Source organism: Sus scrofa, chromosome 8 (genome assembly GCF_054392235.1).
Source record: "Sus scrofa isolate SSC_HxYL_T2T_F1_AM1 chromosome 8, Sscrofa_HxYL_maternal_Yorkshire_Landrace_v2.0, whole genome shotgun sequence".
NCBI lineage: Eukaryota > Metazoa > Chordata > Mammalia > Artiodactyla > Suidae > Sus > Sus scrofa.
The window spans coordinates 28,525,185-28,546,209 of record NC_139390.1 but is presented as its reverse complement, the minus strand read 5'-3'; the positions used below and the strand labels follow the sequence as shown (position 1 = coordinate 28,546,209).

At 35.5% G+C, this 21,025-nt stretch overlaps 1 long non-coding RNA gene across 1 annotated transcript in view; it reads right to left on the bottom strand.

Moving 5' to 3' along the window:
- The window catches only part of LOC110261944 (uncharacterized), a 175,104-nt gene that overhangs the window by 96,583 nt on the left and 57,496 nt on the right, over positions 1-21,025 (bottom strand). The window contains exon 3 of the long non-coding RNA XR_014812301.1: positions 14,338-14,493. This is a non-coding gene — a long non-coding RNA (uncharacterized LOC110261944). The remainder of the gene's footprint in view (positions 1-14,337; positions 14,494-21,025) is intronic.

Genomic DNA, 21,025 nt, shown 5'->3' with positions numbered 1-21,025 from the left:
CTTTTGAGGAGTTGACACATCTTTCACATTGGGTTCATTAGGTCTTAAAAGTGTATATCAAACTACTAATTTCAGATCTGGCATAAGCAAAATACTATTATGACTAAGTATAATTTAAACAGATCCCTCCTCTGTAGAACTCTAAATTCACTAATTAGAACCCAGCACCCCGGCAACCTAAAATGTGCTCTGGGACCATGTCTTTAAGTCAGTTTTAGAGCAGCTGAGGATATTGTTCAGGTCCAAACATGGGTGACACCAAAGACTATGCAGTCTCTCAGGTCAAGAGCATATACTATATGCTAAAGCCCATGGGACCTAAGATCCACAAATACATATAATTGGTCATCCATGTCTTTTATCCATTTAATTACCATTTTAACCATTATTAAAAATCAGGTGTTTTAAATACAAAAATCTGGATTTTGGGTTATCTGAGAAATCAGTAATGGGTACCTGGGTGGGATTGTTTATTATAGAAACAATATATAATATTGTTTATTATAGAAACAATGTTTGCCCATCTTCACAGTGTATGCAAGTACTCCTAAATCTGACCTTTGGTGGGCATTTAGAAACATGACCACTGGCCTTGGGATGTAAGGTCAGGAACAATAGGTAGTATACTGCATGTAGCACTCTAAGATAATTCATCTTGCTGATGCTTCAACAGGAGTTATTATTATTTAGGGCAGTTCCTGTTGCCTTGGAAGCAAATAGAGAGGTATATAAAGCTATGAAATTTTAAAGTCTCACACTTAGAAATTTAAAGAGAGTAGAGACATCAGGATGGTAATAATGGGAAGTGGGGAAAGTGGGCAGGATCTGAACTGACTAGATTCTTTCCAGGTACATCTAATAATTACTTACATTGGGAAACTACTATAGATTCAGCAGTCTTAGCATTTCCTGATGTTTTAATTGGCCCAAAGACGTTAAAGAAACTTTGTAAATAGCAACTGGGCTCTCTGGGCTTTAGATACTTGCTTACTAGTTACTATTCGTGGGACTTGGGCAATTACAGAACATAAGTTTCATAATTACACTTGTAAAACAAAGTCAGGATTGAAGTATGTTCTACAATGCCACCAAAATTCCTATGAAAATAAAAAACTTTTAACATGCAATTAAAATAAATTAAAAGTTATATATGAGAGAAAAACTAATATTGAGAGCTTTTGATAAAAATGGACTTTTTTTTCCCATTTGTTTTAAAAAGTCTCTAAAGTCATGAAACATAAATATCCCATTGAAAAAGTCTTTTTCCTAACTGATTTGCTTAAATAAATCTGGAACTGTAAAAATTACTAAAAGGTTGATGTAACTCTTATATCTCTTTAAACTTTATATCAGAAAACATGATCAAATTATATTTCAGCAGGTTAGCATAGAAGCAAATTTAACTGAAGGGAAAGACAAGCAATACACTATGTCAAAATATATTTTAAAATAAACTACGTTAAAAGACTTTAAAAGTCTCTAGAAAGATTTGTAGTCTCTGTGAACATGTTATTTATTTAAATTAACCAAAGGCAAAGGAAAGTGATGAAAACTGAAAAATACAGTCATGCTATAAGAATGAGAAGACAAATAGGACTAAATCAAGGAGGATTAAAATGTATTAATCCTTCCTTACTAATATTGCAAGTGCAGTAATATAGAAAATTATGAGTCACTCAGGGATACACAGTCAGCTAGACAGAATAATTCAATGTCCTTAATTCTCTCTTTTTTTGTAAATGAGAACAGTAATAGATGGTGACACATGCATGTCACATTACATCCATTCCAGTGTTTACTTATTAGATAGCCTCTATTTTAAAATATTATTATGTAAAAATACATTAAAAATGAGCAAGCAACAATAACAATATTTTAAAAAGAAACAACATCTTTGAATCCAATACTTAGGCAGGTGTTTATTCAAATATAAATAAGAGAACTTAATATAAACTAAAGTATATCTAATATAATATTACAATACTCTTCAATTATGCATGTTAAAGAAAACAGAAAAAAAAGTAACAGGTCTCATAGTGAAAAAAAATGTTTTGAACAAAGTGAACATGAATTTACAATTCAAACATTCCTATATGTTAGGTATGTAACTTTGAACATGGTAGATTTTTAATCTCTCTGATGCTCAGTGAAGAGAAAATATCAGAGTTAGGCTGACAAAGCAGAACTAAAGGCATTGATAGTAACTAATGAATTTAAGAGGCAGAAATGTACTCTTACTCTGTTTTGACCTAATTTTTCTCTCCCATAAGAGTTTTTTGATAGAACTTAAAAAAATTTATAAATATATTGTATTTTCCTTATGTATGAGTAGTAAAAACTTGCATTCCCTTTTGTCTTGGAATATTAATAATAAATAATTTAAATTGTTCAACCCAGGTTCCAGGCCTTTGTTTACTATTAATTATTTGTGAGACTTAGGCAGATCACAGACAATTAAATTATCTATAATTTTGTATCTTGGACAATATATTGACTGAGAAATGTGAGGACACTAATGATATATTTAGCACCAACATACATCAGTGAACTGCTATGGTCTTCCCAGACAGTTTCTGCAGACCACAAAATACCACTGGCCAATAGGAAGGTATCACTACTGGATGAAACACCAGAGAATAAAGCTTGCTAAATTGGGCACAAAATTGGAAATTGCAATTGTATGTATCTTCTCTTTCATGATCACGTGAGTTGTTAGGGTAGCCAGAGATGTGTCTAAAGTGAAAAGGAATTGATTAATTGAATAACAGTATGAATTATATGGACCTTGTCAAAATTATCCTTAAGAAATTGTATTAACAGATTTCACAAGGCTTGAGGGAATCAGGAGGATAATATTTTTTTTCTAGAGATAAAGTTAGAATTCTTTTGATAATTTCCTATGCTACAGGTATAGAGACTACTGTTTATCCTCATATATCCATTCTTCAATAGTAATAACACCCCTTATTTTTAGCTGGACTCATGAGTAAACACATTTCTCAGCCAATGGAAAAGTTGTGTAATGCAGGTGAAAGTGTTGCTTAGTGACTTCCCAGTTAAGTAAACAGTTTCATTTACAACAGCATCAAAATAAATACTTAAGAATAAATTTAGCCTCAGAGGCAAAAGATCTATATACTGAAAACTACAAGACACTGATGAAAGAAGTTGAAAACAAAAATAATTGAGAAGATAGTCCATGTTCATGGATAAGAAGAATTAATGTTAAAATGTCCATGATACCTCAAGTGTTCTATAGGAGAATGTAATCCCTATAAAAATTCCAATGGCATTTCCCACAGAAATAGAAAAAAAAAAAAAACAACAACAATCCAACAATATGTATGGAACCACAAAAGACCACAAATAGCCAAGGCAATTTTGAGAAAAAAGAACAAAGCCACATCACACTCCCTAATTTCAAACTGTATTACAAAGCTATAGTTATCGAAACAGTACAGTATTGGCATTAAATCAGACACATAGGAACAGAACAGAAATCAATGGAACAGAATAGAAAGACAAACTCACTTATATATGGTCAGTTAATTTATGACAAAGGAACCAAAAATTCCAGAATTAATATTGGGCATTTATCACTATAAACTTCCCTTTCAGAAATGCAAATTGTGGTATTTTATATTCATATTTTCATTTGTCTCAATATATTTTAAAAATTTCTTTCTTTTTTGACCTATTGGTTGTTCAGAAGCAGTTATTTAATCTCTTCATATTTTGTGCATGTTCTAATTTTTTCTTATAATTGATTTCTAGTATTATACTATTGTGGTCAGAAAAATTGCCTGATATTTTTACTTAAATTTACTTGAATTTTTTGCCAAAACTCGTTTTGTGGATTAACATGATTTATTTTGGAGAATGATTCATATACACTTTGAGAAGAATGTGTATTCTGCTACTTTTCTATATACATGTGTTAATTTAAGTCCATGTGGGCTGACATGCTATTTAAATCCAATATTCCCTTACTGATTTTCTGTCTGGTTAATTTATGCCTTGTTGGAAGTGGGGTTTTGAAGTCCCCTATTATTATCATTTTTCCCCTTATTTCTCCCTACAGATCTATTAGTATTTGCTTTATATATTTAAGTGCTCCAATATTGGGGGCATAAATATTCATAATTTTTTGGGGGGGCTACACCTGTGGCATGTGGAAATTCCTTGGTTAGGGGTCGAATCAGAGCTGCAGCTGCTGGCCTGCACCACAGCCACAGCAATACCAGATGTGAGCCATGTCTGTGACCTACGCCACAGCTCATGGTAACACTAAATCCTTTAATCCACTGAGTGAGGCCAGGGATTGAACACACATCCTGATGGACACTAGTTGGGTTCTTAACCCCACTGAGCCACAATGAGAACTCCTTTATAACTGTTACATATCCTTTTAGTGAGTGGACCTTTTAACTCATTTCAGTTTTTAAAGTGTATTTTGTTTGATATAAAAAGAGCTACTCCTATTTTCTTTTGGTTTCCATTTGCATGAGATACTTTCTTTTTTCATTCTCTTGTTTTCTGCCTATGTGTGCCCTAGACTTTAACACACACTTTTTTTTTTTAACAATCTTAATTAAGATAGAAGAACTACTCTTGGAATTAGTTTTCCATTTGAATTCTTTATTCATTATATTTAACTTTCATATTTATTAACTTAGTTCCATATATTTGGTGAATATGTACACATACATTTCAATGTTCTTGAGGTGAGTCCTTAGTTCATTTTCCCCTAGTTTTTATTGCTGTTTAATAATATAACATTTATTGCTATGGATTTTCTTTTGAAAATGATCTTGGCTGTGTCTCATAGATTTTGATAGTTTTGTTATTTTTTAGATAAACAAATTTGGTTGTAGTTTCTCTTTGGTCTAAGAGTATTTCATTCACATCCTGGATTGATATTTTCTCTGTGAGCATATCTATGTTTTGTACTACTGTTATTTCATATTAGATCCTTCCTTTCTCATGCAACTTCTCACCTCCCTTGGACTTTTCTCCTCCTCTCCACTTCACTCTAACTCCTTCCTATTCTTTTTATCCCCTCATGGTGTATCACTATTTCTTTCATTACTTTATTCTAACTATAATTTTTATTTTATATGGTGATCATTTAAAGGTGTGCCCAAGTCCTAGTTTGTAAACTCTTTTGGTGCAGGATAAATTTTTGAGTTGCTTTGAGTTTTCAAAGGTTATAATACCATGTCTTGTACAGAGTAAGTACTTGGTAAATGCATAGGGGCTGAACAAATGCTGGTGTTTGAGTGGCAGAAAATATAGGATACAAAAATTGGCTGAACAGACCCAGGAGTTCAGTGGATAGAAATTCCAGTTTAGCAGGTGTGTAGCAAATCTAGAAAGCGATCAATGCCAAATTGGAATTGGAATGTAGCAGGCTTCAAGGTTGCTCTCAGGAAGATGAATGAGGATTCCAAGCAATAAACGGAGTGACAAATGAGTTGGATGATAGCGGTGACACAGTGAAGAAAGCATATGCTTCTTCTTTCAAAAAGAATAAATGAGACAAAGAGAAACTCTAGGAAAAAGTAACAGTTAAATGTGTCCAAGAAAGCTATTGTCCAAATGATTTTGAGTAAACAGTGAAATATAATTATAAAGAATCCATTCAACCTGGATGTTTGGGATCATTACACATTGATTAGTACAGGGGTGGTGATATTGGACCTAAGGTGAAGAAAATAGAATCTTAGCACATTAGTTGGCTCTGCATTGAATATTTATGCAGTCATTATACTGTAACTGCTGTTTATTAGTTTTGAACTCTTAGAACACTTCTACAGACAAAGCATGCAGATTTAATTATGGCTATAGAACAGAACCTAAATGTTAGAAAGCCTTACAATATAAAAGTAGAGATGTTGCTGATGAAAGGTGGGGGGGTATATAGTTGAGTGTCAAGCAATTAAAGTTCTAGGAATTAAATACAAGGTTAATCATATTATTTAAGATTATCAAAAAGGTTATCAGAATGGTTACCAAAATGAGAAAGAAAAATTATAGAATTAATTTTTGTTTCCAAGAGGGTTAATATATAACACTTTTCCTTCTCACCTGGGCTATTAAGTAACTAAGAGAAATAAGAAGTGGCAGGGAGAAGGCAAAATACCAGTTTAGTTACTGGTAAGGTCTTAGGGTAGGATGTATGAAGCCAAATTGGCTTGCTAAGTGAACATCAGTGTTGAACAGAACAACCATCCTGCAGTGTGGGGCTAGAGAGTTCTTTCCTCACAGCAGAAAACAGCAGGGAACTTTAGGATGAGTCTAGAAAAAGAAAAGGTAGGATTGGGGGAGAACCATGCTTAGTTTATTCCCTCTAATTTTGCCAATTAGGTATCTCTCTTTACTTCCTCTGGCAGAGGAAAGACACAGAAAGAGGTCAGGTAAGTTAAAGCCCATGGAGCCCCAAGAATACAGAAGAAGCCATTGTTAAGTGGGAACTAAGTTTGTCTGCTCACCACACCCCTACATCATCACCCAAACCCCACCATCATCACCAGCACCACCACTATCAACAGCACCAACATCACCATGGGCCAAGGGAAAGAAATGTTGCTAGTGGGATGGGGTTGTTCTTAGTGAATTTATTCTCCATCTTTCACATTGGGATGCTGGTAGATTACAACAAAAATAAAACAAGAAAAAGCATGTTTCCTATTTGGCAGTAAACAGGTATCCCTGAAAAGAAGTGAATATTTATAAATTAGGTTCACTCTAAATATGAGGAGGAGCAGCATGGGTGGAAGATCATAGCTTTTCATTGTAAGGTCCTTCATTTGATTTCTTTTTTAATTCCATGGGTATCTTATTGTGATTATAAAAATAAGGATTAAGTGATTTATTCTTTTAACTAAAATTCAGAAGAACATTCTCCATATTAGTTACTATTTTATTTTATTTTTAGAGCCATATCCGCAGCATATGAAAGTTCCCAGGCTAGGGGTTGAATTGGAGCTACAGATATCAGCCTATACCACAGCCATGGCAATGCAGGATCTGAGCCACGTCTGTGACCTACACCACAACTCACATGATGGATCCTTAACCCACTGAGCAAGGCCAGGGATTGAGCCTTGGATCCTAGTCAGGTTCATGGATCCTAGTCAGGTTCATTACCGCTGAGCCAGGATGGAAACTTCCTATATTAGGACTATTTTAGACCTAATAATAGAATTTTATCTGATCAAAGCTCACCCTCTTTCTCATTTCTTTTTCCCCAAGGTTAACTACAAGTATATAATGCCCTAATAATAATAAGGCTTTTGTGAAAATGAAAAGAAAACAACCCTAGCATTTGTTATATACTATGTGCCATGCTATGTATGAAGAAATTTCTGTGCATGACTTAATCTAGACAACACCTCCATGTCACAGCTGAGGGACTAGGTGTCTTGCCTAAGTAACAAAAAGTGTTAAAGCAAGGAATTCAGCTCAGTCTGACACCTACGACTGAAATCTGAAACACATCACTACACGGACTGTATTCCATCCAGACAATCCCTGAAACATTTGTAGGAATACACTTATTGTGGCGAATTGTTGAATTAAACTGAATATTTTCTTTTAAATGGCTGTATTGGGGTATACCTTACACATAATGAAATTCATTCACCTGCTTTAAGTGTATGTGGAGATTTGCTATGTTACAGATGACATAGCAAGTCATCAATAGAGGTGGATGTTCCCAAAATTAATTAAATGGCCCATGCTCAAAGAGTTAACAATCTAGTTGGGGAAATAGGAATGAGTACAATTACTAAAAATGTAATAATATATATATGATTATAGTTAGAATAAGATATAAAATTCATTGTCAGTGCTAGAGAGAAGTTGCAAAATTAACACTAGAAATTCTATTAAATAATTGAATTAGTAACTAAGTTGCAATTTTAATTTTCAGTAAGGAGTCATCTGTCTCTTTAAGGGAGAATAAATAAATTTTAGAGCTTAAATAAGGGACCAATTACATTCTTAAAATTGCCCAGAGGAAAGAATCAGTAATGAATATGAATATAATTCCTTTAGAACAACAATTATAATAAAATTTCCTTTATATTTTCCCATAGGTACTAAGATTCACAAATTAGAACAATATATTATGCAAATTTCCTGGTAAAGAGAAAAATTCCTTTGGCATACAATGATTTAAGAAAATGAGGAAATGAATCCTCAAACAATTTTGATATAATCCTTCATGATAACTGAAACAAAATCTATGTAAAGAATAAGAGAGCAGCAAGGCTCAATGATTCCATGCTGATTAGAACTATTTAAGTGTACTGAATGTATATATTTACTATGAAATAGTAGATTTTCTGGGATTTTTTTGGGGTAAGGAGATCACATATAATTTTTGTTTGAGGACATGATACCAAACCATAAGAAATATCACATAGTCCACAGAAAACTAATTTTAAGGAAGCTCATTCTAGTATTTAGCATTTTTATAATTTTGATTTGGACTGAATGACAATTCATGCTGACAGGGTAATTATCAGAGAGGTAATATGTTTTAGGTATTCCCTGGTATTCAAGTTAAACACTTTGTTAATAGTAGAATATAAAAAAGGTTATAATTCAAAATACCTGCTGAGAACATCTAAAAAGACAATATATTAATAACAAAAGAAAAAAAGGTTATCATTCCCAATACTTTCCCTGAGAAGCATCCTGCTTTGATTTGTATATATTGTATATATTGTCTTACTTAATCGTCACAGTAATACTTGAGTAACATTCTAGTTCTAATTTACACCCGGAAAAAAATAAGGATCTATGTAGTGAATAAACATCCCCATGTTTATGTAATAAATATTGGGCAGAGCCAAGCTGTAAATAGATTTGCCAGTCCTGGAGTTTATGTCCCTAATCCCTATGCTGTACTGCTTGAGCAAATACTAATTGGAATTTTTGGAATTCTATTTAGCACTTTCTAATTTATAGTATACATACATACATACATATATACATATATATATATATTTTTTTTTTTCTGTGAGAGAGTTCTGTAAGTCTCTGGGTGATATTTGGCAGCATTCTAACTTCCTTAGAAATTTGCATGTGGTGGAAAGTTAAAGAAATCTATCCTTTAAAATATACTTGAACTATGAGCAACTGGACACATAAAGTAAATTCAAAGAGCTCACTTCCCTCATCCGGGGCATCAGGGGCTTTTCCTGAGGTCTTAAATGTATAGTCTTTGCCAAAGCAAGGCTGAAGGTGCTTGGTGTGAGTGGAGTGTACCCAAATTTCACCAGGTTTTGCTGTCATCCTAGTTCAGGTGTGAAATTGATAGGGACAGAGTAAATGGACAAAGTAAGTGATTCAACAGTTAATCCCACTAGGGGACTGTAAAAAGAGAAAAAGGTATGGGAGACCCCTGTAAGTGAAGGATTACTCAAGAAAGCAGTCTTGCCTAACAACAAAGCCAACCAGGCTTGCTTAGCAACAAAACCATGCAACAGAAGCATGAGACATGCCTCCAAACAATAAAACAATGGTAAAATGAGACCCACATCCTGCCCAGTAAGGTCAGTAATTTAATGATTACTAGGACACTCTCTGTGCACACTAAAAACAAACATATAGGGAGAGGTGACATTATACAGAAATCTGAAAGGATTTACCACATTTTTAGTATATGTTCCCACATTTTCGCTCATTTCCACTGCCACCATAACAGTCCCAATTTGACAGCGTAGGGACAAGCAACCTCCCCTGCCTGGCTGATGATGGAAGTTTGACACTACTTCAGAATGAGAAAGAAGGCAGTCTTCTCCCTCCAAACCCCGACTTTTCTTTTGATTATAAAACTGTAAACAACTAAGGATGATACAACTGTAACCCACTAAGGCGGCATTCCCTCACCAACATGCCGGAAAACCTCACAAGCATCCTATTCTAATAAGTCATTTCTTATCTCTCACTTTGCCTCTCACTGAATTCTTTCAGCACTGGGACCTAAAGCTCCTTGGTAACCCCCCCACCCCACCCCAAGGCACATTTCTATGGTTTTGAAATAAGCCAGGTTATGTGGCTCATCAGAGCAATTACTAAAGCAAGTAGTGAAAGAAATGCGTGTTTTAGTGAGATGCACCAAAGCTCTAGCCCTCCCCAGCCCAGCCCCCTCCATATTCTCTCCCTTTGATGTTAAAACCTGGTTAATGCCTTTTCCTCCGGGTTGTTCTGAAGATTAAAAGAGATCATCTATGTGAAGTGATTACTTCTGTGCTTGACACATAATAAGAACTCAAGAATTGTTAGCCATTTTTGTAATTACTCATGCTTCACAAACTGCTTTCATCCAGGCCATTTTAACCCTGATTATAATAATTCAGTGCGGTAGGCATCCTTGTCCTCATTTTTCAAAGAAGGAACTTGAAACTCAGATATGCTAGGTATCAGCTAACCATGCAGTCAATCCTAAAACTACAATCTTTGAATGAAATCTCATGTTTTTTTCCTACCACATTGCTAACATCTGAAAGAGAAACCAAACCTACTTTTCTTGTGAAGATCTCATATACGTTGTACTTCAATGTGTTTTGCTCCAGCCCTCCTCTCTGCCTTTGCTGTGCCTCTCACCTCCATCCAGATGGAAAGCTTGGTCCATTGAGCTACTAAGGAACTCTAGTCATTGCCTGTTTTCACTGAGCTCTGATTACACTTCTGTCCTTGCCACTTGATTATTGATACTACCTTTTATTTTCCACATTTTCATTTTTTAGTGAGGCTCTCATTTTCTTATTGATATTTGGAGTTTTCTCAGGTCAGTGACTACATCTGACAATTATTTGATTCTCTCACAGTCCCTATTGATTGATTCAGTCAGTCATATAAGCCATTCAACAAATATGTCTACTTGTCTATCCTACATGCCAAGGATATATTTCTTTTCTTTTCTTTTTTTTTTTTTTTTTGTCTTTTTGGCATTTTTTGGGCCGCTCCCGCGGCATATGGAGGTTCCCAGGCTAGGGGTCGAATCGGAGCTGTAGCCACCAGCCTATGTCAGAGCCACAGCAATGCGGGATCCCAGCCGCGTCTGCAACCTACACCACAGCTCACGGCAACGCCGGATCGTTAACCCACTGAGCAAGGGCAGGGACTGAACCCGCAACCTCATGCATGGTTCCCAGTCGGATTCGTTAACCACTGCGCCACGACAGGAACTCCAAGGATATATTTCTTGACTGACCAAATTCTCTGTTCTTATCTTAATGTAAGGTGGTGGAGACTAAAAGTAAATACACTGATATCTCCATAAATTAGAAAAAATATCAGAGAGTAATAAAGGCTATGCTGACAATTAAAATAAGATGTGATTAAGAATGACTGGGTGATTGAGGTAGTGACTTTGAAGTTGACATAGGATTTACAAGAAGGAACCTGTGGTAGATTCATTTTTGTTTACTGAATAATCAGTAATCACAAAGTAATAGATTAAACCTGGAGGAATTGAAAATCTGGTTCAAGAGAGAAATAATAGGTAAATAATTCTTTCTTCTGGCTCTTGTTAGAGGCAAGAAACTTCAGGGATGTTTTCAAACATTAACAATTCTTTCACTCCCATTCAAAGTTCTAGCCCTGAGGTTATATTATAATAGAAAAAAGTGAAAAGTTGTGTTTTTATGTAATTTGTTAGCTTATAGGCATGGTCAAAAGGACACACAGGGAAGGAATACACTTGACTTCAAGTGAGTGATAACTAAACTGTATGTCTATTTATCTCACCCAGTGAGGCATCTAGAAGTAAGCTGTCAATGACCAGAGCAGAAGCTCTGCAGTGGTATCAAGTAGACTCCTCCTAATTTCTCACTCCACCAAGCTAAGCATGAAGATTTCATCTTTATGGTTGTAATTTGGTTGCATTATAGTTATTGCTGAAGGGCATCTGTCAATCATAATAAGAACCACAAGGGCTGGCCCAGCTACAACACTGGTTATTGATAGGCTTAGACCAGCACGAAGTAATAGTACAATAGTGTTCAATAGTACAATAGTACAATAGTGTTCAAACCTAGTTTCAATGCAGGTCACAGTCACATCCTGGGATCTGATGATAACATTAACCAGCTTTCTGTGAGCTTTGAGTGCTCATTGGTATATAGATAAAATGCGTGCTACATACCTAGGTATGCCTGATACTAGGCACTGGTGATACAAAGATTACTAAGACACTGCAGGATGGGCATACATTTTCACCAATATGGAAATTCATTGTGTCATAAATTTGATACAGCTCTATTATTTACTCAGTTTTATTGTATATTAGCTACTGCTGGTTGCTGATTTCCTTCCCATGAGAATATAATTTTAAATGAATATCAAATATCAAATGCTAGTTAATACGTTCAACTCAGTAAAACAAGCAGATAAGCCTATAGAAAAAGAGATTAAAAACAGAAAATATTAAGTGTTCAGTGAGCTTTTCTGGTCAACATGAAATTTATATTTTCTTTCTAAAATCTGAGTCTATCAGTTAGTTCTTGAAAATCTACCGCCTATACAAGCTATTGACAATAAATTGCTTTTCCTACTTGTTTCTGGGACATACCATTCCCAATGCCTCTTTTCTTTCTCCCTTTCAATGATCTTTTGGGCTGAGACACCATCCAAATACCTGTTTCTTTTGTAAAATATGTCTCCAAATGAGGATGTCACACTTCTGCAGTACCTTTATGAGGCTGCAATTCACCTACCCAATTTGGAAATGGAAGAGTCTTTGGGGAAATGGAGAAGTAATAGAGGTTTTGGTTGGCCAGTGACTTGTTTCATAAGGGAAAATTGATGTCACATGGCCCTTAAGTTAGAACAGTGCATTAACACAAGGGCAACATCTTAAACCTTCTGTAATCCAAAGGTTTAAATCACCTACTTACAGTAGAAAGTTACATCATTCCCTTGAAGCTCTATCTATATAAATTTGGAATATGCTTCTATCAGTTACAAATTTAATTATATGATTAATTAATATTATTTTCACATTCTTTAGGGCTAATAGAAAGAAAAACCTAATTATTGATGACTCTGTCACTGCTGGTTTAATTTTATTAGCAAATATACTTCATTTTGGAGTTGGGATTATACAAATGCAGTTTCTTAGAATTTTAGCAGTTTCTCATGAGCAATAAGAACACAATTTTATGACTGTGTATTGTGAGAAAGCATCTGGAAATTCAGAGAGTCATCAAATGGCTTGTTTTTGACATGTGCCATTTTGCTTCCCAGTAGCACCTTGGAGTAAGTTACTTCTCTTTTTCATTGCATACTCTGGAGGCTAAAGCTTAAGCTTGGAACCTCTAGCTGCTTCAAGGTAGGGACAGTGCTTCAGCCACATCCAGCACCTTTTTAAACCTGGGGAAAATTCTCTTCAAATGACCAGCACAGTATAATTAAATTATTTTGTTTTTCTTGGGGTTATTAGAATTGAGCTAATTTCAGGAAACTGGTGGGCTTTCATAACTGTCCCTAGTTACCAGAAGTTTGCCTGTAGGTCTCCTAATTAGAGCCCATTGTTTCAGCTCCCCTGACCTCCCATTCCTGGATCCTGGGCTTTGAACTCTTTTCCAGAGCTTGATTCATTTATCGAATTGCAGCATTATTTTTGGCAATTACCTTAGATTAACCATGATTCATTGATACATCAGGTAACATCAGAGATCTGACAACCATGAACAAGACTCTTATTCCCACTGTGCCATAGACCAGTGGTTTTACCTCCTAAATAATTTCTGAGATATCAGGCAGCTGACAAATAGGAATTAAAGAAAGGGAAAATGTGCTACCTATGGCTTTCTGCAATAAAGAGTGCTCAAGGCATGTTTAATGTTCCTTTGTCTTTTCAGAGCAGATTGTTAGATGGTTTCCTACATTCTATCTGATTCCTCTGATTCAAATGGCCTTTATGCCAATCTCTCTGATTTATTCCTCTATTCTCAAATACTGGAGTTCCCATTGTGGCTCAGTAGAAAAGAATCTGACTAGTATCCATGAGGATCCAGGTTTGGTCCCTGGCCTCTGTCAGTGGGTTAAGGATCCGGCGTTGCCGTGAGCTGTGGCGTAGGCCGCAGATGCAGCTTGGATCTGGCATTGCTGTGGCTGTGGCATAAGCCAGAGGCTACAGATCCCGTTTGAACCCTAGCCTGGCTGGAAATCTCCATATGCCGCAGGTGAGGCCCTAAAAGAAAAAAGAAGAAAAAAAAAAAAGACAAAATAAAATAAAATACTCCAGCACTCTCCAGACCTAGTTGAATTCTTTTTCTCTAGTCCCACAATCTTGTTCATACTGCTATTCCAATAGCTTACCTTAAAGTATGGTGACTTGTTTACATGGCTTGTGTTCCTCATGGGGTAGCAGTGCCTGGGCTACTCCACAAAAGAAGCGCTCCATAAAGTTGTGCAGAATCCATATCGGGCTTCTTTATCTTCTCAATGATGTAGTCATCCTTCTTTGTAATGGAACTGAAGTGTAAAAGATAAAAGTTTGAGAATGATTTCCTTATATCTTTTTGTCATACTGGAAAGGATGAATAAAATATAATTTAAAATCTAAAACCTACTTAATAGTATTTAAAAATAAGCATACATTTTAAAATTCAACCTTAATGTACAGGTGGTCTTCTCTCTCCATTAGCAAAAATGGGAACACAAAATTTAGTTCCAGTCAGCAGTTCAAATAACCTCCGAGGTACTGATGTGTGGAGATATAAAACAGTGACTTTATTATATGTTCATTTGGCATTTGCATTAGCAATATCTCAGGGCAGCCTACACAGGAGAATAGAAACTTCAAGGAACAGATGTTTCTTCATGTGCCCATGCACTGGATATAAAGATGACACAGAAGGGTGAGTCTCCATAACCAAACCATGGATCTTAGAAGATAATAAGGCAGATATTGTAAATGTCTATAGAAAGATGTAGCAGACTAGGGGTGTAGCTCAGATTTTTCTTCAAGGAAGTACCTGCTGTCCAGTTGCAAGGTATGTGGTTTGCAGACAGCCTCCAGCTGTTGACTCTTTCAGTTTGCTCCTGCTTTTTTAGCTTTTGGACCAAGGTCATAATCTCTCCTGGTGTCTCTAGGACAATGGCTGATCAAGGTGATGGTATAATGGCCATTTACACCCACTGTGGGACTCCTGTAATGAATAATCTTTGTGCTGCTGGGCTAGCTGGACGAAGTGAGCTTTGCCCAGTGATCTGTGAGCTCTCTCTGCCCAAACCGGCTTGTGCCTTTTTTTGCCCACAGGTGTTACTTCTAATGAACTTTGTGCACTACTAACTAGGTCCCAGTGTCTGCTCCTTGGAGAAATCAATCTGCACTCTGTACTCATTTCAGTGTTTGCTTCTTAGAGAAACCAAGCCATGACAAAGTGTAATAGTACCATATGACAAAAGACTAAATCTGCCCCCTAGAGGCTGCTGGCATCCAATGACTGCTCCATGTAGGCAGTACAAATGCCTGGCCCAGCCTGCTTGCCTCAATTAACAAAACCCTGAAATGCCAATCCAGATCTAGAGCTCCCCATGGAACAGAATAAGGCCTCCGTTGCAACTGCATTGCAGGGGGGCACTCCTTATCTCTCTCAGCTGTGGTTTGAGAGAATACTCCACAATAAAATCCTGTATGCATTCTCTGAGCCTCAGAATCTGTTTCTTGCAATATTAGGAATAATATTTTCAAATATTAACAAACTACTCAAGGTGTAGATATACAGTAAACTGTAGACAAACATATATGTTCCACCATGTATACTAAATTATTTTGAAACAAACTACAAAAATATACCACCACCCCTCTCCATGATTCTGTGCTCTCCTCCTGCATACTCACCCTTAAGCTATGCAATAGCCATACCAAATTCCTTGCAGTTTCCTAGAGTACCATGCCACTGATTCTATCTCAAGCATTGGTACTTTCTTTTTGGATGTATCTTCCTATCTACCTGGAGAGCTCCTCCTCCAAGACAGTTCAAATATATTCACTAAAGTTCTCTTTGATGGCCTGAAAATAATTTGATCATTTCTCTCTCTCTCTCTCTTTTTTTTTTTTTTTGCCACACCACAACTGGTAAATGTTTCTGGATTTGAAATTAATCAAAAAGGAGGAAGTCAGAGAAGACCAAAAAATTTGAAGGGGTATATAATAACTATTTTTTTAAGCATCTTCAAATTTAGAAGACATCTAAGTGCATATGTTTAGAAGGCTGTTGAAAATGAGGATCATGATATACTGGTTTGAGTATTATTGCTTGTTAGCACTTAAAAGATGATTATAGAAAGCATAATTGGAGCTTTATCCATTGTGAAATATATATTGAAAGCAACAGCACTATAATTAGACTCTGTGCATGGTTAAATGATTAAGATAAACAGAAAGTTGGAAATATCTACCTCTGTTCCTTGAATTCAATGACTAGTTGCCTAGAAACGAGACCATGATTGACATTACTAGGCAGCTCCCCTTTGAGGTTATTTTTTAATAATCCAAACAAATTTACAAATGAATTTCTTTGGGGAGAAGATAGTTAAGGTTAAGAAATCCTAAAGCCATAAACCATTTTAGGCTGGGAATTATTTAAAGCAAAGAGGTATGACTGCAAATCAGCCAAGGAAATAAGAAAAAAGGCATGTGCTAACCACTTTATATATATTCTCATTCTATCCTACACAAACCCATGAGACCAGCTTATTGAATCAGGTCAACTTGGTAGAGGAAAGTGGAAAGATGTTTTCTTTATTTCTCCTAAGTGTCCGTTCAAATTTGCTCGTTTTTGCTCTCTATTAATAGCTTTGTGGAAATATAATAGATATACAATGGGCTGTAATATTTAAACATACAATTTGATAAGTTTTGGCATATGTCGCATACCTGTGAAACCATTTCCATAATGAAAATAATTCATGTATTCATCACCCCCAAAGTTCCCAATTATTCAACGCTAGTTTAAAGAAATACATTACATATGTTTGATTTTTTTTACTCTGAAGGCTTGATAAACTCACATATTAGTTCTAGTGATATTTTAATAGGTTATTTAGAATGCTCTATATAGACAATCACGCCATCTGTTAATAAAGGCCATTTTACTTGTTTTTTTTTCTCAATCTGGATGCCTTTTATTAATTTTTCTGGCCTTACTGTACTGACTAGACAATGTGCAATACTGAATATATGTTGGTAATGGACTTCTTTACCTTACTCCCAAACTTAGGACAAAGCATCTGGTCTTTTACCATTGAGAATTATATTAGCTGTACTTTTTTTTTTTTTTTGCAGATACAAATATCAGGTTGATAAAGTTCTTTTCTATTTCTAGTTTGTAGAGAGTTTTCATTAGAAATAGAAGTTGGATTTTGCCAAATGCTTTTCTGCATCTATTGAGCTGAACATACATGTTTTTTGGTAGTCTTTACATGGTGAATTATATTGATGCTCATATGATAAATCTGCTTTCAACAACTGCTTGCAGTTCTGCACTGAAGGATAAACACCTACTATTTCATTAATTCATGTACTATTTATTTTATGTCCCCTGAGAGTTATGTACTATTTGAGATGTTGAGATCCACAGTGATGATGACAGGACAAAGTGTTCAGTGTCAGGGAGCCCATATTCTACTAGAATAGTCAGTGAGGAAATGAACAGATATACACTCTCTCAAGTACTGGTAAGTTTCATTATTAAGAAAAAAAATAGAAGAGTACATTAATGAGTATATTAGAAGTGAGACAGGTGGTGTGCTCTTTTTATAGAGGAAGCCAGGAAAGAGCTCTCTGATAATATGACATTTGGGCAAATTTCTGGATGAAGTGAGGGAGCAAGCCATTTGGACATCTGGAGGAAGAGATCTTCAGTCAGAAAGAACAGTAAATGCTAAGGTGGGAGAGGCTTAGCATATTTATGAAATTGCAAAGAGATCATTGCAGCTGGCTTAGTGTGTGGGAACATATCCCTCTAATATTAGTGTTATTGAACACAAATAAAAATTGAAGACAGAAGGTAACTTAGCTCTATTCAAAATTCAAAGGAATATAATTTTACTTATATTCCAGTAAAATGCTCAGGTTGATAATACAAATTTATTGGTATGTATTTATTGCTTCTTCCTAATATTGATTTTATTGTTTGATTTAAATTGGGACATAAAGGAGTTCTCTTGTGGTGCAGTGGGTTAAGTATCGGTGTTGCCACTGCACCAGCTTGGGTCACTGTTTTGGTGCGAATTTGATTCCTGGTCTGGGAATTTCCACATTCTGTGGGTGCAACCAAAGAGGAAAAAAGTTGAGATATAAAAATCTGAGTGAACTAACACTAATTCATTGTTTAGTGAATTAAACAATACAAATATATCCAAGTATTGTATCTGAATTGGTCACACTTCTCTATTTAATCTCTAATAATATTTTATTATAAAATCATTTCATGTGAACGTTTAGTTTTACCTGTTTGACATTATCTTGTTATTTAATAGCTTTGAAGCATCAAATTTCAACTACCAAAGCCACTAGAAGTATTGCCTAGAAGAAAGATTGCAAATTGATGGTTATTCTTTTCACATACTCTTCCTACAGAAAGAGTTCTTCAGGAACGTGTTTGGAGAACAGAAAAACCTGCTGAGGACAAGTAAGTGTAAATAATGCTGGTTCAAGAAAACTAATTATTTTTCTTAGTTGTGGAAATTTTAGCTGTTTATGAAATGCTAAAGTAGATTGTGAATCCCCAAGAGCAGAATATCTCATTGACATCAGAAAACCTACCAACAGCTCAAGGAAGTTGTGCTCACAAGTTAATCCCGAGAAAATCTGTCCTAGGAAAAGATACTTTGGTTTGTCAAGTTCTTTAAGTTGATGGAAGCGGTGAACAGCTGGGGTCTGGATGGCACACCATGGGATCACAATCAAAAGGTCAGAAATGATACCATTAAAAAATTATAAGCAGAAGCTTTTAAATTTTTATCACTCACTGCCTTTAATTAACCTTTAAAAGCTATTCATGTAGGAATGCATAGGTCTTGGCTTTTGAAGAAAGCAGGGTTTAATACAGCTGTGTTTTCTAATGAAGACCAATGGATGTCTCTCTTCCAGCATGGCTATGACATTTCAAGTATATATTATACTGTGCCTAGTCAAAGAACCATCAACTGAGTTTCAAGTAGGCACTAGTTAGTAAAGTGTTTTGATTTCTTAATCGTTTCATACACTCTCAGATATTTTATAAGATTATTAATTATTTTTAGATATGATTCATATAATTGCATTCTAGGTCAGAAAGTCCAGTTCCAAACTCTGTCAGGAGGCTTTATATAAATTTACAGAATAAAATATTGAGCAGGTGCAGAATAATTTGCATCAAGGAACCAAACAATCAAAAGGGAATAGTGTATTTGTTTTCTACTGCTGTATAACAAATTAGCATAAGCAGAGGAGTTAAGAATAACACACATTTCTCACTTACTGGTTTCTTGGGTCAAGAGTCCAGGCACAGCTTAGATTGTACTTCAGGCTATAATTGGACTGTTAGATAGGATGGGTTCTCATCTAGAAGCTCAAATGGGGAAGAATTCTCTTTCAAGCTCACTTTAGTTTTGGCAGAATTCATTTCCATGGGGCTGTAGGAATGAAAGCCCTGGCTTCCTGCTGGCAGTCAGCTGGGGGCTAGCCTAAGCATCAAGAGGGGTCATGTGAACTTCCTCAAAATTATAAAGAAAGTCTTTAGAGTAACTCTAGCAAGTTGGAATCCCATATAATGTAACACAATCATAGAAGTAGAACTATCACCTTTGTTACATTTTATTGCCAAGGTATAGATCCTGCCCATGTTCAAGGGTAGGGGATTATACAAAGGCATGAACTTCAGGATGCAAGAATTTTGAAGGGCTAACCTAGAGTCTGTTCACTACATAGAACATTAGTATAAACGATTAATTTAGATCATTAGATAGACTATCAATATAGTCCATTGAAAAAATACATGCACCGAAGCCAGGTAGAGCCAGGATAGAAACTTGGCTTCAGTACCAATTGTCTATGTGTTCTTGGGTAAGGCATTTACTACCTCTATATCTTGCTTTCTTCATCTGAAAAATGGGGAGAGGTATTGAGAAAATAATATCAAATCAGATAATGTATACAAAGTGCTTATCATGGTGTGTAGCATGGGATGAAAGTTCAATTACAGTGGCTGTTCATAATAGTAGCAATACCAGTATTGGTGGTGAAAATAACAACCCCCCTACCATCGACCACTTGGTAAAATGTAAGTCTTTTTTCCTTCCACCTTTCACATGTGTTAAAATATATTTGATATATAGTTCATTTTTTATTATTTTAACATATAAATTTATAACTCATATAATTATAATACACAATTTTATGATATATAAATTTCATAATATACATTATAATGATAATATCATCTATTAATTGGATGCAGCTGTAGTCCATTAATTTCTGCTTCTATATACTATTCCATTGTGTGGTTTTATTTATCATAGTATATTTATCTATTCACAATATACTTATGCATTCTCTAGTCAATAGTCATTTAGTTTTTTCCAGATTTTTGCTTTTTAGGGTCGCATCCATGGCATACGGAGGTTCCCAGGCTAGGGGTCAAATCGGAGCTGTGGCTGCCAGCCTACACCACAGCCACAGCAACGCAGGATCCAAGCTGTGTCTGTGACCTACACTACAGCTTGCGACAATGCCGGATCCTTAACCCACTGAGCAAGGTCAGGAATCGAACCTGAGTCCTCATGGATGCTAGTCAGATTCATTAACCACTGAGCCATGATGGGAACTCCCAGATTTTTTTAAAAAAAATTCTTATTAACAGTGCTGCTATTAGCAGCAACGAAATAGACCATAAAATGAATGTGTGCTCAGACCTCAAGAACTTCTATCACCTTCTCTAACATAAACCCTTTGAAAATGGAAATTCCTTCACTGAATAGGTATTAAGCATCAAGAAAAGTATTATATGCTAGGGAC